This window comes from Acomys russatus, chromosome 1 (assembly GCF_903995435.1).
Source record: "Acomys russatus chromosome 1, mAcoRus1.1, whole genome shotgun sequence".
NCBI lineage: Eukaryota > Metazoa > Chordata > Mammalia > Rodentia > Muridae > Acomys > Acomys russatus.
This window is the reverse complement of record NC_067137.1, coordinates 68,688,849-68,700,043: the sequence shown is the minus strand read 5'-3', so window position 1 is coordinate 68,700,043 and position 11,195 is coordinate 68,688,849. Positions and strand designations below refer to the sequence as shown.

Genomic DNA, 11,195 nt, shown 5'->3' with positions numbered 1-11,195 from the left:
GGACAGAGACTGTGAAACTCCAGGACATGAACAGGAGAAAAGAACAACTGGGAAACAAAGCCATGCTAAATGCCAACGTGCAGCCATAACCCTCCTTCAAGGGCTTAGCTGTTGCTGAAAGGATTCATGCCATCGACACAGGGTAAATGTGAAACAATTATTCACTGGCACCCAGGAGAAAAAGAGGGAGCGCTGCTACCATCCGCATGTAATTGTACTATGCAATATGAAATTCATTATTAAATCTTTTCAGAACAGTTAGAAAGTAATTTCCTGGGGGAAAATGTTTCTCTACCCACTGTCTCAATTTCTACATTCACCTTTTGGCTCACTGCATCTGGATTTTGTCTCTCATTTCAGGAGAATCGTTCTCATGAACGTTACCAAGGATTCCTTAACTGCAAACTCCACAGGAACTTAGGGGAAGCCTCTTTGAAGCTCAGAGTACAGTAAGATCCCATCTCTTCTGTTCTGCCAAGACTTTCTGAATTATCACCATTGCGGCACCCACCCTGTGGCGTTCTATTTACAGCTGTCTCTTTGAGAAATGGATAGTATGAGGTGAGATGCAGTCTTAATTTTATATCCCTAGAATCAGGCACAATATGGACTTAGCTATTATCAAACAGTACCATGCCTGGGGAGGTCTGAGTGAGACTGGCCCTCATATGCTCATATATTTGAATACTTGGTCCGAAGTTGGTGGAACTTTTTGTAAAGGGCGAGTAGGCGTGGCCTTACTGGAGGAAATGTGTCACTGTGAGCTTTGACGTTTACACGGCCTCATGCGATATCTAGTGCTTTATCTCTGCTTCCTGCTTTTGGATCAAAATGTAAGTTCTCAACCTTTCCTGCCATCTTTTGTCTTTGCTCTGTCATCATGAACTTTAACCCTCTGAAACCAGAAGAGCCCAAATCAAACATTTTCTTTTCTAAGTTGCCTTGGTCATGGTGTTTTGCCATACCATGATAGAAGCCACTGAGACAATTGTCCTATTACCTTAAAAAAAATCCTATCTGCAAGACATACTTGTACAAAAAAATCAAAAGAATATTGCAAAAAGAAAACCTGTTCAAACCATGAATAGGATAAATATTTCCTCTTGGAGCTTCCTTTTTTCTATACATGAAGTACATGATTAATTTTGTACCCATTAAATGATTAATATAATGGTTAAATCTTGGATTTTTTATCTTTCCCCAGGTCAGTAAACTTGCTTATTTTTTCTTTTTCTTTTTCTCTTTCTTTCTTCTTCTTCTTCTTTTTTTGGAACAGCTCTTTTTCAAGACAAGGTCTTACTATGTGGCCCTAGCTGTCCTAGAACTCACCAAGTAGACCAGGCTTGTCTCTAATTCATAAAGAGCTGCCTGGCTCAGTTTCCTGAGTGGTGGAATTAAAGGTATGAACCATTATTCCCAGCCTCAGACCTCTTATAATAACTCTATTAGATTGTGACTTGGTTAGCTAAGGACTATGTTTGAATTTGTAATTTTATATGACTCCTCTAAGGTTAAGAAACATATAAGCAGCAATTAAAGTAAATACCTCATACAAATATTTTTGTTTATAGTTTTACCTACCATGGATTTATCTAGCAATATCCATCATGATCAATAAAGTTGTCTAGTGTTTGATTACTCTAAATGGTTTGCACATCTTTACGTATTTGAATTTCAACAGGTGAGGACAACTTATCTACAGTTTTCTGAACACACTCACATGCACTTTTATTTCTTTTTCTGTAGCGCTGGTATTGGACTCCAGGCTTTGTGCATACAGGAGATTACTTTGCCACTAGATCTTGGTTTTTTTTTTCACTTTTTAAATTAATTTATTCATATTACATCTCAATTGTTACTCCTTCCCTTGTATCTTTCTATTGCTCCCCCCTCCTACTTCTCCCCTTCTCCCCTCCCCTATGTCTGTGATTGAGGGAGACCTCCTTCCCCTAATATGTTCTTAGAGTATCGAGTCTCTTCTTGATAACTTGCTATCCTTACCCTGAGTGACGCCAGGCCTCCCCATCCAAGAGACATGGTCAGAAAAGGGGCACCAGAGTTTGTGTGAGAGTCAGTAGATCTTGGGTTTTATTTGCCTGTTTTGCAGCTACAGTTTTTCAAACACTGTCGCATTTACTAAGGTGATGCACATGGCATTTGGAATCACTCTTGGTTCTTTCTGTCCCATTTATTTTCTTATTTCAGCAATTGCCAAACTGTTTTCCTGTCACATATACAAAGCCCATACTTTTTTTTCTTCCTTTCACTCTTGTTTGACATCTGTCTTTTCACCCTCATGCTTATAAACCCAGGACCTTATACATCCTAGGCAAGCCCTCCACTGCTGAGACACTTCCTTAGTGATTGATTTTTTTTTTTGAGACAGGGATTTTTTAAGTAGCCCAGGCTGTTCTTGAACTAATCATCCCCCGGCTTCCTTCTGCTTAGTTCTGTGGTTATAGGTGTGTTCCGTCATAGCTGGCTTATTCTAATAATTGCGTTAGCACAAAATGCCATGGATACCACTTATTGTTGAAACATCACTGAATGATATGATGTAGATACACATCTACATATACTGTAAAGTCAGCTATCTAAAATTATGCTCTGAGAAATGCAAATCAAAACGACACTGAGATTGATTCCATCTTACACCCATCAGAATGGCTAAGATCAATAACTCAACTGACACCACATGCTGGAGAGGATGTGGAGAAGGAGGAACACTCCTTCATTGCTGGTGGGAATGCAAACTAGTACAACCACTTTGGAAATCTATCTGGCACTTTCTCAGAAAAATGGGAATAGGGCTTCCTCAAGACCCAGCTATTCCACTCCTTGGAATATACCCAGAAGATGCACTACCACACAACAAGGACATATGCTCAACCATGTTCATAGCTGCCTTATTCATAATAGCCAGAACATAGAAACAGCCCATGTGTCCCTCAGTAGAAGAATGGATAAAGAAACTGTGGTACATTTACACTATGGAATACTACTCAGCTATTAAAAACAAGGAATTCCCAAAATTTGTGGACAAATGGATTGAACTAGAAATTATCATAATGAGTGAGTTCACTCAGAAGCAAAAAGAGCTAAATGGTATATACTCACTTATATCAAAACACTAGTCCAAGGGGTACCTCCCCAGGAAAAACTTTACCTACCAGGAAAGTGGGTCAGAAGGAAGGACATCCTATTGAGACTTTAAGTGTGAGAAGCCTGGGAGAATGAGGAAATAGAAGGATCCAGAGGGTCCTGGAAAACTGCAGGTGGGTCTGGGCCCTGGGGTCCTCCTCAAACTATGGCACCAGCCAAGGAAAATATAGGCAGTAAACTTCAAACCCCTACCCAGACTAGCCAATGGACAGGACATTCTCCACCGTTAAGTGGAGAAGGAGATCTGACTTTCACACAAACTCTGGTGCCCCATATTTGACCATGTCCCTTGAATGGGGACGCCTGGTGGCACTCAGAGGAAGGATAATAGGTCACCAAGAAGAGACTTGATACCCTATGAGCATATACAGGGGGAGGAGGTCCCCTTCAGTCACAGACATAGGGGAGGGGCATAGGGGGAAACAGGAGGGAGGGAGGAATGGGAGGATACAAGGGATGGGTTAACAACTGAGATGCAGTATGAATAAATTAATAAAAAGAAAGAAAGAAAAAACAAAGCCCAGATGTAAAGGGTAGGAAATGGAAAAAAATAAATAAAATCATGCTCTGAATGATTGTAGAGCAGTGAGGCAACAACAGGTATAAGGGCATATTCTCTTTTAAGAAAGTTTGTATTAAATACATACCCATGCCATGCAAACCCGAAGAAAACCAAAAACTTAAACTCTAAGAGATAAAGGTATTCAAACTGTTAGTTTGTTCATTGTTAATTTATAATTTCCAGGAAGAAACTTGATCTATATTGTGAATTTATATAACAACAAACTATAATCAAGCACTGACAAGTGTTAGAGATAATCTTCAGTTATATAGCCATGTAAAGAGTTGGTTAGGATGGGCACAAATCAGTAGGTTGGCCAATCTCTGATCCTTTGCTGCCTCAGTTTCCTCATTGTGCTTCCTAGAACCTATCAGAAAACTAAGCAAAGATATCTAAACATAGCCAGGTAACAATGAAGTGTCACCAAAACACCATGGAAGAGTATTTCTGTCACAGTTGCAGCCTAGCTTCCAGGGCATGTGGCCTGTACAAGAGCTCAGTGTCTCAGTATATATGTGGTATCTGACTAATGGAAAGAATTCTGCATCTCCTGTTGCTGGCTGGGGAAATCTAGTCTATATTGTCAATTATCCCCAAGATAACTGAAGGAAAATGGAGGGGAGTAAAAATAGCAAGAGCAGTCCAGAAAGCATCTAGTTTACTAGGGAAATCTACCAAATGGACTACCACTACTCATGGTGTGGGTCAAGAGAGATCTTAAAATTGAAAGGGTTTGGCTGTGTTCAGTTTATGGAATATGAAACCCAAGTAAAAGTAGTGTCATTGAGACATTTGATAGGCAGTCGAGGGTGTGACTGTAAACTTCGGGATTCCAAGCAAAGCCCAGATGAGCCTCTGAAAGGCAAAAAGGTGTTTGTTGGGCATTGTACAGAAGACATGGTGGCTGAAGAACCTCAACAGTTCTTCTCTCAGCCTGAGATAGTCATAGATGTCTTTAGTGCCACACTATTTAGGGCATTTCCTTTTGCTGCATTTACAAATGATAAGGGTGTCCAGGCCAGTTCCGGAGAGGATTTGATCATTAATGGAATCAGTGTGCACATATCTACTGATGAACCTATGTACAATAGCAATAGACAGTGAAAGAGAAGTGGAAGATTTGGTGCTAATCCAGACAGTTTTGAGAATCAGAGAGGGTTTGGTAACACTGGAAGGGGAAGAGCTGGATTGGGAAACAACCATGGTGGTAGCGTGGGTGGAGGGATGAACTTTGGAGCCTTCCTCATTAACCCAGCAGTGATGGCTGCAGCCCAGGAGACATTGCAAAGCAGTTGGGGTATGATGGACATCTTAGCCTGCAAGCAGAACCAGACAGGCCCAAAGCCAGGGCAGCATGCTAAGGGAGTCAAATCCAGCGTTTGGTTCTGGAGGTAACTCCGACAGTGGCTATAGTTTTGATGCCCTCTTGGTTAGGGTCAGCATGAAATGCAGGGTGAGCCAGCAACTGGTTTCAGTGGAGTCGTTGGCTCAAGCATTGGTTCTAAATCCTCTGGGGGATGCAGACAGTGAGTTTTGGCTGTTTGGTTGGTTAGACATAGTGATAAAATTTTCTAAGATTATAATAAGTATGTTGTAAAATACATATACTAAACATTTTCAAATTCATTTATTCAGTGTAGAGGATATTCAGCCGCATTTTTTTTGACATTTTTCTTTAAAAAAAAAAAAGGAGGAAAAGCTCAAGAAAAGTGAGTTTTGTTACATAGGGAGCTAACGGCTTGAGGGCTGAAAGTGAACTGCTGTTTGTCAGACTAGTAAAAGCTAACATTACAGTTTCTCAAAAAAAAACTCAGGGTTAGGGGAAGGCATCCTATTGGGACTCTAAATGAGAGACGCATGGGAGAACAGCAAAATAAAAGGATCCAGAGGGTCCTAGAAATCTACAAGTAGAACAATATGATAGGCAGATTTGGGCCCAGGGGTCCCGCTCAAACTAAGGCACCAGCCAAGGACAATACAGGAGGTAAACTTTAAAACCCCTTCCCAGATCTAGCCAATGGTCAGAATATTCTCCACAGTTGAGTGGAGAGTGTGATACGACTTTCTCACATACTCTGGTGCCTCACATTTGACCATGTCCCCTGGAGGGGGAGACCTGGTGGCACTCAGAGGAAGGACAGCAAGTAGCCAAGAAGAGACTTGATACCCTATGAGAATATATAGGGGGACGTAATCCCCCTCAGGAACAGTCATAGGGGAGGGGAATAATGGGAAAATGGGGGGGGAGGAATGGGAGGATACAAGGGATGGGATAAACATTGAGATGTAACAAGAATAAATTAATAAAAAAAAAAAAAAAAATTACAGTTTCTCTCAGAAGGTTTCTCCTTGCTGTTCTATCATCCAACTTAAGTGAATATTCTTTGCAGGTTTAAAGTAGGAACCAATTGGTTAGAATGGCATTATTTTCTCCTTATTTTAACTTGAATTCCTCCTATGGGTTTTTCCCTCGGGAAGTTTTCTTTTTGGGAGATCACGGTGCCACGGTGCTTGGTCTTTCAGAGTGCTCACAGTATTTTGCGGTGCCAGAGTTTAAACCCAGAAACTCATACACGCCAGGTACGTACTCTACCATTGAGATACAGGCTTGGTTCTTCTAGTTTAGGTGATTTTTTTTTAACTCATATCTTCTTACATATACTAAAGTGCAGTACAAAGCCTTCCTTTAACCTCTGCAGTTCACCTCACTCCAAATGTTCCTGGAAGAAGCACCTTGCTGAAAGTAGTGCTGTAAATATTCTGCCAGACGATGACTTCTGTCTACATGCTTTCTCATCAAAGAACTCACCATCACATGGCACAGGCTGTGTCCTTGATGTTGGCTGCTCCACTTTTAGCCATTATTCTTTATTTCATGGGGTCGTATCAATGCTGAGAATGCAAGGCTGTGATATGGAACAAGAGTTGTTTACATTTTTGAAACCTGGTGTGGAACTGATGCTGGAGCCGAGACATGAAAGGCTTGAGAAAAGGAGAGAGTGCATGCAGACACTTGGTGGTACCAAATGTGTGTGTGTGTGTGTGTGTGTGTGTGTGTGTGTGTGTGTGTATGCATGTGTGTAGGTATATGTTTATGTGTGTGTACATGTGTTTGTGTATATGCATATTTTTGTGTGTATGTATATATGTATATGTACATAAATGTGTGTGTGTGTGTGTGTGTACATGGACACATATGCCTTTCACTTGATCCTGTGGCTTTGGTGAGCAAGCAAAGACATTCAATAACATATGAATGATTTTGCATCAAAGGATATCCACCTCTGTTGGAAGACTTTGAGTTTTGATCCTAGATAACCCACTTTAGACGAATGTGTTAAGCGAAATGATTCTTGAACTTCCCTCCGCCTCTGCCCACTGCTGTGAGTGCTGTGTGGCATGTGCTATTCTCTGTCACTGTTCTGGAAGTGTGGGGACATGAGCAGAAGCTGATGGAGTGGGGAGAGGAACTGAGGTCCTGCTGAGCTTCACAGGAGAACCTGGAAGCAGAGGCCCCCCAGTGAGCTGCTGTCTCAGAGAAGGGCAGAGGTCCTCTGGCTGTCAACAGCACATAGGAATGCAGCGTATGGCAGTTCTCTGTCCTGCGCTTGCCTGGTTTTTAAAAAAATAAGAGTGTCACCGGATTTTAATTTTTTTTTTAAAAACAGTTAGTTGAAGCTGAGCTGGTGATGGACTTGTGGTTAACGATACTCTGATTTGCTATTACTTGGGTCATTACACTTTCTCTAAATGTATTAGACATACATTCTATATTTTAAACTTTCCTTCCTTTCCAAAGTAAAAAATGACTACAAATTAATTTCAACATTACCATTTAAATGAAATATATAATAAAAATACTAATAAGACAAGAAAGCATGTGGTCAAATGAATTTATAGATGTTTTGTTCAGATTTTTTTCTAAAAAATTTCATATATTAATGTTGAAGATAAGTATTTTGACAGGACATAATACACACATACTTAAGAATCACTATTTTAGAATAAATGAATATAAAAACTTATATTAGAATTTGTTTTCTAATTGTTTCCTTAGTGTAACAAAAGTCAAGAAAGGAAAATTATTTGTATGGCTTCAGGAGTAGTGATAGACGTTAGTGATATTAAAGAAATTAATCATTAACCTGAGCAGTATTTGTCGAAACTGAAATAGCTTCCTTACAGTTTATAGACAACTCCTCTGGAGGGACAGCAGAGATGGAGTTCTGACTTGCAGAGGACTGCGGGATCTACATCAGAGGCATGGAGCTCCATAAAGGCTTTGCAAACAGAGGGAGGGGGGAACAAGAAGTTGATAGGCCTTTCAAATTGTACCTCACTCTGCTTTTCACTATTAAAGTAATTGTTCTCCACTTCCAGCAAAGAATGAACTGCATGTATATTATAATATTTGCCTGTGTCTCAGAAAAGATTTTCAGGAAAATAAATTTTGGGGAAATAACATTCTTACATTCTTTTTCCTCTTTGGTTGTAGTGAGGATCAAACCAAGGAGTGCAAATGCTAGGAAAGCACTCTGCCACTGAGCTGTATCCTCCACTCCTAAAACACTCTTCACAGTGTACCTGAAAATAACAAATGAGCAAGAAAGATGAATAAAGTGTTCAAGAATTTATGCAACTTTAAGAAGATCAGAATTGTTACATAAGCTGACTCACTTTCAAAGCATAATTCTTACAATTGTTTTAACTTCTTTTAAAGGATAAACTTGAAACTCAGAGAAACTGGTGTGGTTTGGAATTGGGTGAGTTAAAAAAAAGAAGAAGAAGAAGAACAAGAAGAAGAAGAAGAAGAAGAAGAAGAAGAAGAAGAAGAAGAAGAAACCCACAAAGCAAAAGTAGCTGCATTTAGATAAGAGGAAAGAAGGGTGGAGCTTGGAAACAATACACCAAAGTGCTTTTCTTTCACAGATCTTGGTTCAAATTAAGGTTAAATTCCAAACGAGGATGTGTTTTCCCCACGTGGAGCCTTAGAGGACATGGCTTTGTTTTCAGCTTCCCAGAGGAGACATATGCTAACACAACAAGGCACTTCATAATAAATTTAACTTTTATAGAGTGACTAATGCCTTGTGAAGATAAGGCAGACTCTCAGTCACCTGTGCCTAATCCAAGTTAAAGAAATTATGCCCGGAGGGTGGGGGGTGGGGATTGGGGAGGGGGGAGGTGTGTACTCACAAACTACTCCTGAGGGTGGGGTGGGGGGACATGACAACAGCTGCTGGGAGGAGCAGAAAGAGAGTTGGGTCTTAGCCTTGTTTGAATGCTTCTCCCTCACCATGAGCACAGTTTAGCATTTATGTACTTTGGAAGGACAAAGAGGTTGGGTAAGCCTGCCAAAATCTGAACCTGTTTCTGGGAACCTGTTAGTAGGTCAACTGTTATACATTTAAGAGAAACCAAAAAGCAGTGGTAGGTACTAGAAATGGGACCCACAATGGCTGTGTAGAACTCTGTACTATTTCTTCCAGACCTCAGGTGAGATGACAGGTGAGGTAACAGGAAACCTTTCTCTGTACCTCCACCCAGCCAGGCGGGAGGGGGAAATGAAGTAGTGTGGGAAAAGACAGTTTTTTTTTTTTTCTGCTAGAAATGCTCCACAGTTAACAGAAATAGAAGTCATTGGGATTTTATTTGGGGGTCTTGCTGATAACAATAACTTATTAATCTATTCCATGCGTGTAGTGCGTTTCTTTCCCTTCCCTTCCTGTTACACAATTCTTAAGTCTTCCATGTAAAAAAATGATTCTGAATTTGTGATGAGGTAAATTCACTCATTAAACATACACATCTTTTTCCATCTATAAAACCTGTCGACTTGAATTGAAGGGGCGAAGACTAGTCTTATGTCTGCTGATGAAGGACAGATAGCATATTTGTGTCAAGCATATAAAAATAGGTGATTATAAATTATGTAATATTTAACTTATTCTTTATAGTTACAAAATTATCTTCAACAGGAGACTTAGGAAATTTATTTAAAATTTAAGTAGAGTAGCAGCTTCTTCATTCATGAAAAAAGAGAGATATTAACATAGAAAAAATACTAGGTTGCATTTAAAAAGCACTTTTGAAATATCTCTTTAGTTCTCAATCTTTAGGTCAGTAATGAAGATTCTTGTGGAAAATCAAGCTACTTCAGCTTATTCCACAGCACTTGTTCCTTAGTGAGCCCAATTCCTTCCTGGGCTCTGGGTTAAACAAAAGCTTTAAATGGTTACCTTTGTCTTGTCAAATTAGCCATTGACTGACTAATAGCAGAGAACTTTGCCACTTCTGAATGCCAAACAACAAGAATGAGGTTTCTTGGCTCAGGCTGTGTCACACCAAGTTTCAAAACTTAACAACTTTTTGGATAAAAACACCACAAGGGGGCAGGTGAAGCCAGGCCAGGGCCTCAGTCAGAGGGTCCAGTGCTAAAGAACTTGGATCAAACAACACTGAGGGGAGAGAATGAAGTGAACATTAGAATTCTAGAGTTTTCCCCCTGTAAATATAAGCATTAGAGTTCACAGATGGAAAACTTTATTTAAAAATACCCAAAGACATTACTTCTAATACACTCAAGAATATCAAGTAAAGACACCCAAGCACTGTAAAATGGTCACACATGGCAAGTGGTTGGGTACCTTAGGAGAAAAACTACACGAGAAGAAATAAACTGTTTACTGTGGAGCAATTAGTAGTCTTTGAAAAATACCACAAGCAGATTGGTATGTCAAATAACTACATTAAGATATTTAAAGGTGGGGAAATGCTGCTGCAGTTCCTAAAATTTCACATGCACCTCTAAATAGTAAGGAATGAATGTCAGACATTTTAAGAAAGACAAAAACTTCTGATGACAAAGATCATTTAGAGTCCATTTTGATTGTCATTGGGACTTAACATTACCTTACCAATAGAAGCCAAATATTCTCTTCTTAAAAAATGAGTCCGTTCAATAAATATTTTTAAGTTGACATAGCTATCTCCTCTAAAACCTCAATGACATCGTCTACCGCCAACCCATGCACACATCTATGTAAAACATCCAGAATCAATACCATTTGGCAAAGATGGAAATTAGAGTTGGCCTTACTTTAATATTCCACTAAGGCCATATATTCAATTACTCAATACAGATCACAGACACTATTTTCTTCATGAGAATTAACAAAATGAAATGCAGAGATTGGAACAGAAAGTGAGGTCCTCAGCATCTGCCTCTTACTGTTAGTTCTTAGTTTCTCACATCAGTTGGAACCTTTAATGTGAGCTTTGATGCGGCTTCTTTTACTATGGTGTAATTTTCTTATTAAGGCTCCTTCAGTAACTTTCTGTGGTAACAATGTCGTGGTCAAGTCTTTGATCAGAAATCCACTGTTGACGAGGTCATCCCATAACAGACTTCGGTATAAGCTACTCTGTAGAACAGTAGACTCCAGGTTGAATATTTATTCTGCAATATAAT

At 39.7% G+C, this 11,195-nt stretch overlaps 1 pseudogene; it reads left to right on the top strand.

Moving 5' to 3' along the window:
* The first annotated feature begins 4,136 nt into the window (after nucleotides 1-4,136).
* On the top strand, nucleotides 4,137-6,479 carry LOC127188498 (TAR DNA-binding protein 43-like; annotated as a pseudogene).
* Nucleotides 6,480-11,195: the final 4,716 nt, after the last annotated feature.